The sequence below is a fragment of the Dasypus novemcinctus genome, chromosome 26 (genome assembly GCF_030445035.2).
Source record: "Dasypus novemcinctus isolate mDasNov1 chromosome 26, mDasNov1.1.hap2, whole genome shotgun sequence".
NCBI lineage: Eukaryota > Metazoa > Chordata > Mammalia > Cingulata > Dasypodidae > Dasypus > Dasypus novemcinctus.
The window spans coordinates 49,392,883-49,405,985 of NC_080698.1; the positions used below are offsets into that span (position 1 = coordinate 49,392,883).

General features: G+C 52.1%; 1 protein-coding gene across 3 annotated transcripts in view; it reads left to right on the forward strand.

The window, feature by feature from the left end:
- Positions 1-321: 321 nt before the first annotated feature.
- The window catches only part of HRH1 (histamine receptor H1), a 98,782-nt gene continuing 86,000 nt past the window's right edge, over positions 322-13,103 (forward strand). Inside the window, exon 1 of one of the 3 annotated variants that reach the window (XM_004466354.4) lies at positions 322-419. The gene's annotated coding sequence lies outside the window, so the exon portion shown is untranslated. The remainder of the gene's footprint in view (positions 420-13,103) is intronic. The other 2 variants (XM_071212226.1, XM_058288958.2) reach the window with 2 other exon arrangements.

Here is a 13,103-nt window from a genome sequence, read left to right on the forward strand (position 1 = left end):
GACTGGTCTGCGTGCCCTCAGGTGTGCGCGCGTGAGCAGGGGTCGAGTGTGCGTGTGTGTGGGGGGGCGCTGTCACCCTCGTTCCGAGCCTGCTTTCACTCCCTCTCCAAACCCCAGGAGCCGCCCCCACCGCCCAGAGCCCCGCGCTGGGGGGACCCGGCGGGAGCAGCTCGGGCCCGGGGGCGGGAGCTGCGGGGAGCTGCGGGGAGCTCCCCCTGCCGGCCGGAGCGGCGCTCGGAGCCGGGCGCGGGAGGTGTGGACGCGGCAGGCCCGCGGCGCCCCCGCCCGCCCCCCGCGCGGCTCCTCCTCCCGGCTCCCGCCTCCCGCGGCGGCTCCTCCGCGCCCCAGTCGGCCCCGCCGCGCACACGGAGCAGCCTGGCCGCCGCCGCGCCGGCAAACTTTCCCGAGACCCAGCGCTGGTGAGTCGGCGCGGGCGGGGCGCGGGGCGCGGGGCGCGGGGCGCGGGGCGCGGGGCGCGGGGCGCGGGGCGCGGGGCGCGGGGCGCGGGCTGCGCCGGCAGGTGCTCGGCTCTCGTTCTCCGCGCGGGGCGGCGGGGACCCCGGGGGCCCATCGCGCGGCGCGCTGCACCGCTCCCCGTGCTCGCCGTTCTGGCCCCAGCGCCCTGGCGCGCTCACACCTGTGGCTTTACCAGGCTCTTCCGGGGCGCGCGCCCCGGGCACCTGCCTCCGGGCTCCCTCTCAGGGGGAGACGGCGAGCCTCCGGGTGTCCCAGAGCTGCCCCCGGGTCTGGGTCGAATGCTCACCCGAGGCCCAGCCCATGTGGTGAGCGCGCGCTCTGTGCCAGGCGCTGGGCATCCAGTATCTTTTAAAATTCTCCCCGTAACTCTGTGAACCGGGCATCGCTCAACCCATTTTGCAGAGGAGGAAATTGAGGCTTGGAGAGTAATTGGGTACTGACGAGTAAGGGGAGAGTCAGGGTTCGGGGCCCGAGTCGGCGCTGACGAACCCCCAAGCTCAGCGTCAGCATGTGGGAAGCGGCAGGAGCACCTCGCGCCCGCTTCCCGCAGCCCGGGTCGCAGCCCGGGACGCACGCACCAACTCCTCCCCTTCGAATCCGAGGACCCTGCGGGGAACGTGGGTGGAGATTAAGCCTGCCGAGTGGGTGGTGGGGGCAGAAACGCATCAGGGCTGCGCTTTCCGAGCCAGGGTGAGAAGGGACCAAATTCTGGAAGTTGCTTTAGGATTTTCTGGAAGGAACCCGGGAGGTCGGGAACAGGAGCTGGAGCGCAGCAGTTCTTCCTGGACGCCACCTTTCCCTTTCTGGGTAAACCCCTTCTCCAAGACCCCACCCCGAACCGTTCTTGCAGTGGGAAGGAGAGCAGAGATGCTCGGGGTAGCTCGCGGTCCTCCGGCAGGCGGCCGCCCCGCAGATCTGGAGCCCGACGTGCGGGCACAGTGCTGCGAGACCTGCGGTAGCAGAGAGCGCTTGGGGAACTCCGGTGCCGGGAGGTGGGTCCGGGTGATTGGAGCACAAATGGGTGTGTCTGCAGAGCAGGAAGGTAAGAGGAGTTGGGGTCTGATGGGCAGGGGCTTGAACTCCCCACTCTTGGCTTTTATCCTGGAGGCAGCTGGGAGCCAACGGAGGCCAGGAAGAGGGAAAGGAAAAGGGGGTGGCACAATCCGATGCATTACCCCCATTTAATTCTCACAGCAGCCGGTAAGGTAGGTACCACTATTAGGACCCCCATTGAACAGCTAGTCTGTTGGAGCCCAGAGAGATTAAGAAACATACCTGAGGTTGCCCAGCTCTTCTGGGCAGAGCTGGGATTTGAACACCAGCCTTGCCTGACTCCTTCCGGCTTATTAATGAAACTCAAGGCTGCAGGTGGGACCTTAGGTCCCTCCGTGTTTGTGGCTGGCAGCAGCAAAGGTGAAGAATAGAGGGACACTAGGTGACAGGGTCCCTGAAGCCCCTGTCCTGCTGTCCTTTCTCTCTGCTGGGCATCCTGCAGGAGATGCTGCATGAGCAATCACTCCCAAGAATGCCTGGCAACTCCACGTCAACACCCGGCTATGATTCAGGGCTTGCTGAAACTTCACGCGCCAGCCCGACGCTGCCTGGCGCTCTCAAGAGGCGTGTCCCCTGATGGAGAGGGAAGTCTGTGGGGAGCGCAGGGTACCTTTCTCCAGGGTGACAGGGGATCCTGTGAAGGCAGCGATGGCCAGGCTCTGCCTAGTCATGATTTCAGAGCTGGGAGGAGGCTGCCCTCCAAGGACCCCTGCAGTGGGAAGGAGCCTGGGAGTGGTTTCTCCCAGCCTTCAGCCAAAGGTTCAAAAGAGCGGGAGCTTGCTTGTATCCTAGACTCCTCCCCGTAGACGTTCAGAGGTCATTGTTTGTACTTTCCTTTTCACAATCAAGGAGTGTCTAATGCAGCCTTGGCAGAGTTGGAATCGCGGAGAGGTTAAAAGTGTGAATTCCGGACCTGACTTGCTTGGGTTCAAATCACAGCTCTGTCGCCTATGGGCTCTGTGGCCTTGGAAGGTTCCTATACCTCTCTGTTCCTCAGTTGCCCCATTAATAGACTGGAGGTATTTGTAGCACCATTCTCATTGGACTGGAGAGAGAATTGAAAGGTTTCACATGCAAAAAGCATTTAAAATGGTGTTGTGCAGTACATGAAAGTGCTGTTTAAGTGTTAGTTTTGATTACTGCTGTTATTAAAGTGAAATAGGTCTAGTGTTTTTATCCCATCTCAGCCACGTGCAAGAATCTGTTCAACCTCTTCGAGCCTCTTGCTTTCTCATCTGTAAAGCGGAAACATTTATTCCAACCAGACAGATCTAGCTTTCAATATAAACTGTGTCCCAGAAGTCTTGATGGAGTCTCACACTTTAAATAGCCTAAACCCTGAAGTCTCAGTGTAGACTTTATTTAAACTGTTGGCACTCTTTTAGGTACTCAGCAAATGCTGGGCATTATCATGCTGTTGTTCTGTGGCTAACCTCGCTCCTTTGTGCTGCAGCTCAGACTTCAAGTTCTGCCTTCATTCTGAGGAGCATGAATTTGGGACAGTTTTCGAGTAGGTGGGTGGGCCAGGGTGGGCCGACACTAGCACCCGGAGACCTGGTTTGTTCTATGAAACTCCGTGTTGTGTGGACTGGAGAAAGCCACGTTTAGCCACCGAGGTTCCCACTGTTCAGTCAATTCTGGGATCCCCAAGAGACCCTTGCGGGCCTCTTGATGGTCACGGGATGGCAGAGGACTTGGGGTGAAGTTCATTCACAGCCTGCCCATAGCTGCTCTGTCCCCAGCAAGGCAGCCTTCAATGCTGTGTTTTGTGCACCAGCTTTCAGGTGGGGAGGACACATCCTGAAGGCTGAACTTTGTTCATCCCCAGAAAGCCCTCATAGTGGACTTAAAAAAGAAACACATGCTCAGGAGGACACATGTTCAGGGTTCAAGTCCCAGCTCTGGCCCTTAGAGCTCAGTGACCTCAGGCATCAGTTTCCTCATCTGCGGAATGGCCTTTGATCATCTTTGTCAACCTGTATCTCAGGATTAATGCCAGGATGGAAGAGCAGGAAAAAAGAAGAAGAAAAGCAGATGATATAAATGGCAGTGAATTACATGCAATTGTAAGTCACTCTCATTAGCATTCAGGCCAGGCATTAACCATAAGTGATCCCGATCCAAGGCATTTTATCCAAAAAGACATACCTGACCCAGGATTATTCAAGCCCCAGTCACCTGCTGCCTTCCCGTTCACAGTGATGCTGAGTATTTCTGAGACCAGGGATGTAATTGTAATAAAGCTGTCGTATCTCATTTATAAGTGACTCACTTCTGCCATTAATGGTGACAGAGGACTCAGACACACACTCTCAGGAACAATGCCGCTGATACTGTCAGAGGCTGGGTGGGAGGGGGCTCATTTCTGCCTTCATCCTCTGGGTCATAATTCTCCAGTGATCACATACCCAGAATCCTCTGCCTTGGGGCAGATGCTGACGGCTCTCAATTGGTGCGGCAGCTTGCATGGTGAGACCCATTGAAACTTGGTGCTGCTAGCAGACTGCATGATAGAAACGGTTGCATCACAGCAGAGAGGGTGGGGTGGAAGAGGTGGAGGAGGCACCTCCAGGTTGTGGTTGGGAGCGTGGACTCTGGCGTCCAGCACACCTGAGTTTGGATCTTGCCTCTGCCAGCTTGTTAGCTGTGAACCCATGGGTATGATTTTTTTTTTTTTGCCTGTCTCCCCGCACTAGAATGTCAGCTCTAATACAGCAAGGACCATGTTTATCTCCTTTGCCAGGATATTCCTAGCACATAGCAGGTACTCATGAATGCCTAATGAGTTCATGAATATGTGAAAGACAAGTTGCTTAAATGAGCCTCAGCTTTCTCATCTCTACAATGGGACTAATATAGCACCCAATTTACAGGTTGTTGTCAGGATAGAGTGAGGGAATGCAATGCCCTTGATGGCAAATTAGGGACAGAAGCAAGGACAGAGCTGGCTTCTGGTAATCTGGGAGAGAAGACATTTTTCCCACTCTTAGACCAAACTCGGATCAGTAACACTAGTGGTAAGAATGCTGGGTGGTTTTAGTTTGCTAGGCTGCTTAAAGCAGATCTCATGCAATGGGTAGGCTTAATGGAAATTTGCTCCTGGTTTTCGGGTTGGGAAAATGCCCAGATCAAGGTGTCGCTTTTTCCCAGAAGACTGTGTCATTCAGGGCCGGCTGCCAGTGATCCTTGGTTCCTTTCTCACCAGGCAAGGCACTTGGTGTCTCCTCGTCTCTTCCTTCTCTCGCAGGTTCCATTTCAGCTTCTCGTTTCCTGTGGCTCCCTCTCTCCCTGCCTGGATTTCATTCCACCTATAAAAAACGCCATTGTAGGATTAAGACCCATCCTGGTTGAGGTGGGCCACACCTTACCTGAAGTAACTCCATTCAAAGTCCTACGTGCAGTGGGTCCACACGCCAGCAGTGCACTAGCTGCAAGATCGCCTGCCGCTCCAGCCCATCACACACGAGTTCACACAGCCCTCCACAAAGTGCCCGCACGTCCACGCACCCTGCACACCTGGGCAGCAATGGCAGCCCTGTTTTACAGGTGAGGGAACTGAGACTCAAAGGGGGTTGTGGAATGCCCAGAGTCACATGCTTTAGAAGCAGCTGGAGGTGGAACATGAACCCCTGCTCTGATTCCCAAGTCCCAGCTGTTACCACTCAGCCCTCTATTGCCTGCTAGACCTGGGGTTCCTAACCAGGGGTCCATGAGCTTGAACTGAAATTCAATAAAGCATTATTCTTATGGGGACGTGTTGGTGCGGGTATGATATATTTACTGAATAATACACAGTATAGTGTGGACTTAGTAAGGGGTCCATGGTTTTCACATGACTGGCAAAGGGGTCTGTGGAACAAAAAAGGTTAAGAGCCCCTGTTAAAGGCTGGAAGGTGCAGTATTGAGTTTTCCATGAACATGGTATCTCTCTTCATATTTAGTATTTCTTTAACATTGCAGAATACAGTTTCCTAGTTTTCTCTGGGTGGTCTTGTACATCTTTTGCTAAATATATTCCTAGATGCTTGATATTTTGTGTGCTATTATAAATAGTATATGTGTGTGTGTGTATTTAAACTTATTGCTCTGTTGGTTACTTTTTGAAGAAATGTGTTTGCATTCTGCATATTGATTTTGTGCCCAGAAACCTTGCTCAAATCTTGCTTTTTTACTCATTTAAAATTTTTTATTTGTAATTTATTTTGGAAATCCTGTGTCTACAATTATAGCAGGTGCAAAGTGCAGTTTCATTTCTTCTTTTCCAATCCCTCTCCTTCCTTGTTTTCCCCTTTGCTTCCTTGCCTCCTTTCCCTGGCTAGGATCTCACTACAACAGTGAATTGAAGACGTCATAATGGGTGTATTGACTTTTGCAGTTCTAATGAAGGGGCTGTCCACATTTGACTATAAATATAAGGTTTACTCTAGATTTTTGGTAAATACTCTGCATCCGATTAAAGAAGTCCCTTTCTAGTCCCAGTTTTAGTGTTTCTTTTCTTTTTTGTCATAATGGAAGCTGAGTTTTAACGGATGCTTTTTCTTCATCTGCTGAGAAATTAAATGATTTTACTTAATATGGTGAGTTACGTTTTGTTTTGTTTGCATTTCTGGAATAAACCTAGCCTGGTTGTCCTGTAGCATCTGTAATTCAAGATTATATTGGCTCACATTTTTGCTCAGGATTTTCATCTGTGTTCATGAGTGAATTTGCTGGAGATTTTCCTTTCCCATATCTGTTTGGTCAGATATTGCTGGCCTGGTGGTGTAGGGTGGGCAGTGTTCCCACTGCGTCTGTTCTCTGGAAGAGATTGCACAAGATGATGATGTTCTTCCTGGGCTCACCAGTCAGGTCCCCAGTGGGTGGGCGTTAACGTGGAGGGCGGGGTGGAAAGCTGGTTTCAGCTTAATGTGAGCAAGAAGGAACTTTCTAACTATAAGAGGGTCCAACACCAGCTCATGTGACCTCGAGTAGGAGTGGACAGGGACCGAGAGCCTGTCTGCCCTGAGTACCACGGACGAGCCCATCTCCAGGTTGAGTGAAGCTTCTTCCAGCTTGGCTCAGCACAGGGTAAAACCCCAACGCCGTGAGCTCAGCTCGAGTTTCCTTCTGCTTCTAAACTTGCGGCTACAATTATTGTCATAAATCATTTTCCCTGGTAGGCACGGATAGAGGGACTTGAGCCCATTGATGATTCCTCCTCTAGTTGGTAGGAAAGGTTTACTGTCTCTGCCATACGTTAGTTTGTGTGTCGTCCCCAGATTTTGATGTAAGGGTCACACTCCTACTGACCCCAATACCCGCAGGAATCTTTCTTCACTTCTCTTTTTTGTTTTAATTAATAGACTTTATTTTTTAGAGAAGTTTTACAGAAAGATTGAGCAGAAAGAACTGAAAGTTTCAATATTACCACATCCCATGCCAGGTTCCCTTATTACGAACATCTTGGATGAGGGTGGCACATTTTTTACAATGGATGAATCATTATTGATACATTGTTATAAATGAAAGTCCATAGTTTACTTTAGAGTTTACTTTGTGTTGCAAAATTCTAGGGATGAGCTTAGTGTCACATATCCACCATCACGGTCCTCTCACTGCTCTAACAATCCCTCCACCACCCACACCCCTGACAGAAGTCCTCTGAAAGGTACCAGGCTCTGCGCTAACACGGATCAGCTTCCTCAGCCCCCATCGCGATGTGCTGAGTTAGTTACTATAATCCCTATTGTTCAGATTAGGGAAGCAGGGTTTCTAGTTAATATTGTTTTCATGGATTTGGCTTTTACATGAAATTATCACTCGCCAACCTATTCAGGGTTTAGCTTAAGATAAAGATCTAAATTAATTTTCTCTCCGTCTGTTTAACCAGCTGTGCCCACTCTGCTCACCGGATCCTCCTCCTCTCCTTGCCTTCCTTCCCCGTGCCTGCTGCATCAGTCCCAGCTACTATGCGTGACAACCAGCAGAGCCGCCCCGCGCAGCCCCAGGTGCGGTTTCAGCGCGCATGGCCGGAGGCTTTTCTCCCCTTAGCAGCAGGTCTCTTCTGGGCTGAGTGCTCGCGCCCAGTGCCCGTAGAGCAGACAGGGTCTCGGCAGAAGATGACACCCTCAAACTGGGTTACCGAGAGGAGTTTAGTAAAAGGGCTATTTACAAAGACGTTTGCCGGGTTTGGGGAGACCATTGTGGGGCGCAGCGTCCTGGGGGTATCAGCAGTGGAGTGGAGTGGCTCTCTACCTGCGGGGGCCAGGGAATTCTGCAAACCTGGAGAGAGAGATGCAGGTAGGGAGGGCAGCCGACCCTCGGAGAGCTGGCCGGGAGCAAGGCTGGGGAGAAACGTCCACCCTCCCTCTCTTCCTGCCCCCCCACTGGCCAAGGTCAGCCGGCGGCCGGAGGGCGAGGGAGCCTCCCACACGGGCCCCAGGCCCCAGCTCCCGCGTACAAAAGCCCTTAGCACACTGTGCCACGCTGCCGGGATCACTGCATTCATAGCGGCTAGCTGGCCAAGGCATCGCCTCCCCGTGCTTCACTCAGTTTACTCTTTCAGGAGAGCTTCACTCATGCACTACCTGGCTTGACTCTGTTCGTGGAGAGGAGCACTAGCCCTCACAAGGTCTAGAAACCCTACGGCCCCTCACCTTGGACCCATGGGAGGCCCAGGTCCCGCCGGCACCTGCCATCTGGGTGCATCTGCCGATGGGACTGTGGATCCTGAGCCCACCTCAACATCTTTTCTTTCCTCTGGCCCCGAGGTCTTACCACGTGTAGGGCAGGCTACCTCTCAGTTCCAGCCTCCCTGGAGAAGGACAGTCTAGCCCTTTGCGGTGCCCCTCTGGGGCTCCCCAGTGTAGATTTTGGGGTGGGGAGGACCATGTCATCTGCATTTAAATCAGAACATCCTAATCTCATTCTCCAAACCAATTCATGTGAGGCAGAGATAGGCAAAGGGACAAAAATGTAATTTTGTATATAAATTCCATTTTCTAAATTAGATTCATAAATTCAGTTTACGGTTAAGAGCACAGGTCCCAGAGCCAAAAGATGGAGGCTCGGATTCCGGCTCCACTACTTTCCCATGTGTGTCCCGGGCAAGGGCCTCAGCCTTTATTTCCTGGGTTTCCTCATTTGTGGCGCGGGGTCAGTGCTATGTTCTCTAATTGGATTGTTGTGAAGATTACATGAAGTTTGAAAGGATTCCTATTTGTCCTTTTTTATAAATGTTTCACTTTGAAATACTTGCAAATGTACAGGGCAGTTGCAAAAATAATATAAAATCCTTAAAGAGAACTCCAACCTACTCCCCATACCCAGATCCACCAGCTTAACATTTTGCCACATTGCCATGCCTATCTGTCTGTCTGTCCATCTATCTGTATGTCCATCCATCAGTTTTTCTGCCTGTTTTCTAAACATTTGAGTAGGTTATATATACGTCATGCTCCTTGAATAACACTTCATGTCTATTTCCTAAGAACCAGGATATTCACTTGCAAATATCAAGTTCATGGAATTTAATATTGATACAAAGCTTATAGTTTATATTTCAATTTTTTCATATGTCCCAATAATGGCTTTGGAGGCATTCTGTCCTCCATTTTTCGATCCAGTCCAGGATCATGTATCGTATTTCATTGTCATGAGTCTGTCTCCTCTTTTTGTTAAGTGGTGAAAACATGCATACAACATGAACTTTCCCGTCTCGACCCCTCCCAAGTGTACAGTTCAGTGGGATTAATCACATTCGCAAGGTTGTGATGCCCTCATCCCCTTCCATGTCTAGAATAGCCCCGTCACCCCAAGCAGAAACCCTGCACCCCATTATATATTAACTCTATAAGGATATTAATATTTGAAATTAATATTTGAAAATCATTTAGAACAGAGTCTGGTAAATAATAAGTGTTATATATATATATATATATATATATATATATATATATATTCATTCCTGGATTTCCACCCAAGAAATTTGGAATAATTTGTCATACTTCAAAACAAATCCCCCAGGTTTTGCTTGTTTTTTTTTTATTATTGCATTAATCCTGTACATTAAGGTCAAGAACCACCCTTCCATTTTTGATCTGCTTTGTGTTATTAGTGTTTTCTGTGTAAAGTTGTTTTCTCCCAAATTAGACTGGAAGCCCCCTGAGGGTGGCTGCATTTCACTCTGCTGAAGCTCCTTTTAAAAAGTGCTAGAACACAGGGGCGAGTCGGTTTGATAGCGAGAGTTGGGGTTTCGGATTCTGCACGTAGACTCACATCCAGATGCACTCGTAGATGCCCCTTCAGCTTCAGGGGAAGCATTTTAACATCCCCAGCCTCAGTTTCCTCATCTGTAAAAGGGGAATCCAAGTAATAGCCATCTCACAGCAGCACTGAAAGCCTCTTCCCCCTGATCTTGCAGTGGCTGATGCCATCTCATCCTGCAGCTCCCGAACGACCCCTCCTCAGAGACCCCTTCCCGGCCACTCTGTTTCAAGTTTGCCTCTCCCTGCCAGCCACGGTTCATTTAATTTAATTTCCTCCAAAGCCCCCACCAGAGGTCAGCTCCGGGAGTGCAGGGCTGCAGTCGGGTTGGTTCCCTGCTCGTCCCGCAGTGCCTTCGTTCGGTGAAAGCTCATTGAATGAAGCAAACGGGGTGACAGCTAGACCTCTAAAGGTGACGGCGTGTCTTGAGCATGTAAATGGCAGCAAAGAGCCCCGAGGTGGTGCCTGCGTGCCTAACGCAGGGCCTGGCCCCTGCCAGCATGCACAGACCTTTGAACCGAGTGCCTTTTTAGGCATTTTGAAAGTAGTGAGGAACAGTGGGCTGGATGCGTTCCTCTCACTGTTGGCTCAAGAGTTGGGCAGATGTTTGTCAGCCGTTTGTTGATTGACTCACAGAGCCTCGCCCAGGGCTTGCCCAGTCCTGAGCAGCTCCATTAACAAGTCGGGACGTAGGACAGGGCTTCCTCCACTGGACAGTCCTGTTGAGGAGACGGAAGAGGCCCCGTAAATGTTGCTCCCTTTCCCAGCCCGACTGTTGATTGAATTGGGGACGAAGACCAAAAAAAGTGAGGCCGCCCAAGAACAAAACATCGCCCTAGTTACTGAGAGGAGGGGGTGGGGACACATGGCTTCCTGAGGCGGGAGCTGGGCGGGTCTCCCCAGCGGAGGGTCCCCCACCGGAGCGGCCGGCTGAGCCTGGCCAGGGGACCCCTTTGGCTTCCTGGGAGAGGGCGGAGCAGGACTCGCTAGCTGCCGACCACTGGCTCCTAAGAGCGTCGGGGGCGAGGCGGAGCTCTCCCCGCCTGCTTCCTGTAGTACGTCCCGCCATCCACCCAGGGGAGGGGAGACTGGGGGTCCAGGGGCCCTGCGGGGGTGAGATAAGAGGGTCCCCGCCCTCCCTGATGCCCCCCGAAAGCAGAAAGGAACTGCCGTCTACTGAGCAAGCACTCCGGGCCGAGGGCCTCCCGTTCCTTATGTCACCTGGGCTTCTCGTCGGCCCTGCAGGATAAGTAGTAGTGCGTCCATTTTAGAGACGAGAACACTGAGGTTAGAGACACCCACTAACTTAGGCTAGAGCGGGACCGGGGGAGGCCAGTGAGAGAGGATGACCCCTTGGGGCAGGGGGTGGTGGTGATGGCGAGGGGTGGACGGGTGGAGACGGTGTTGGAGCAGGTGCAGGGGGATTTGACGGGGCTCAGGCACGGCATTAGAGGAGGGCAGCGTTCAAGCTGCACTCCTGGGCAACTCGTGTCTTTTGGTTTAGATTTCTTTTTTTTGTACTTTAGGTTGAATAGATGCAATCCTTCTGGGTAAAGATTATTCAAAGAATTAAGAATTCCACAGGCACTGCATCTACGCATCGCAGTGGAACTGACGCCGATGACCACTCACGCTTAGTCGGGGGTGCCGGCTCGGTGTGTGTGCCTGGAGAGAATCGGAACGTGCGAGGCTGAGGCAGGGGCTGATGGGAAAAGATGCTGGGGTCTGTGGGCCACCCTGTAAGGCTGGGGGATTCAGAGACACCCCTTTCCCCCTTCTCCCCACTCCACCTTCCCCTTAGAGGTGTCTGTTGCTGTCCCCCGCTGCCCTGGCTCTCCACGGCATTGGCCGGCTCTGTCGAGTTCTGGAGCCCCCTTTGCACCTTCCCCATCCCAGCCCGAGCCGCATCTCTCTGCCCTGGACCCCCAGCCCCAGCTTCCTGACCCCCAGGCAGCCCGTTCCCGTCCCCATAACATATCTGATCATTTCATTTCCCTGCTTGAAATCCAGTGACATCCTCTCCAGCCGCTGAGTGGAATGAAACCTGAGCTGTACTATTTGGGAAGACGAGTGATGAATGTGTTAAGTGAAAAGAGGAAGGGCCAGAATTCCACTGGTACCGAGAGGGCACAGCACGTGGTCAGAGGCTTGGAGTCAGCAGCTGCTCTGCTTTGGGACCCCAGCCCTGCCACTTCCCAGCTGTGTGGCGAGGAGCAAGTTCTTAACTGCTCTGTGACTCAAATTCCTATAAAATAATAGCACACGGCGAACAGATACAGCTCAGTGGTTGAGTGCCTGCCTCCCAGGTATGAGGTCCTGGGTTCAATCCCGGTACCTCCTAAAAAAAGGAAAAATAGTACCCATTCCCGGAAGGTTGTTGGGATTAGTGGAGTTAATGTGTCCCAGTCCTGGTTCCTGGTAGCGCTCAGTGGATGGCCGCTATTCTTATGACCAGGTCACTACCTATAATTATATACTGATATGCACCTTTGCCCCCTTTTACCTCAGTTTTCAGGTTAGAGTCTCCTCTTCCAGGAAGTCTTCCCTGAACATCCTTCCCTCCTCCAGACTGAATTAGTCTTTCTCCGGACTCACACCGCCCCCTGGACTTCCGTCTCCCACACGCGTGTTTTTTCCTTATTGCAGCATCTGTCTCCCTTGTCTTACTGTGAGCAGCTTGAGTGCGTGGGCTGTGGCTGGCTGTCCGTCAGATACCTGGTTCCCGTTGCCAGACACAGAGTAAGCCCTCAGGAAATTCGTGTTGAATGAATGAGTGAACAAATAAGTGAGTGAATGAAGAACTGAACGTGAGCCTGGCTTTGAAATCCAGGGTATCCACGGGTAGCGATGCGGAGGCGCGGCAGGTGGGGCCGCTTGAGCAGAGGTCGGAGGTGGCAAGGAGCTTGTTCCAGGAAGAGCGAGTGGCCGCCTTGTAGGGCACGAGGGAGGAGGTTCACAGAGAGCCATGAGGGCAGCCAAGGTCAGAGGGGGCCATCGGGCGTGTTTTGTATGAAGAAAAGGAAAGTAGATGTCAAGGGGGAACGAAGAAGGAAGGAATCTGTTGAAGGGAGTCTTCCTTTTATTTGCTCCCCGATTCCCCTAGACGGGCCGGGGTTCTCTGGCTCGATGGAGTTTGGGTAACGGACAGAACCTGGGGTACCTGTCTCTTCTCACTACCAGAGGGCAAACTCCTTGAGAGATGGACATTTATGGCATTTTTTTTCCCCTAAAAATCTTCTTGCACACAAAGATAAGCTATTTCCTCCTCCGCCCTCACCTTTTCTCTGCCCGTTGGAGCTCCAGACACAGAGTGGGTTGTGTGCTCTGAT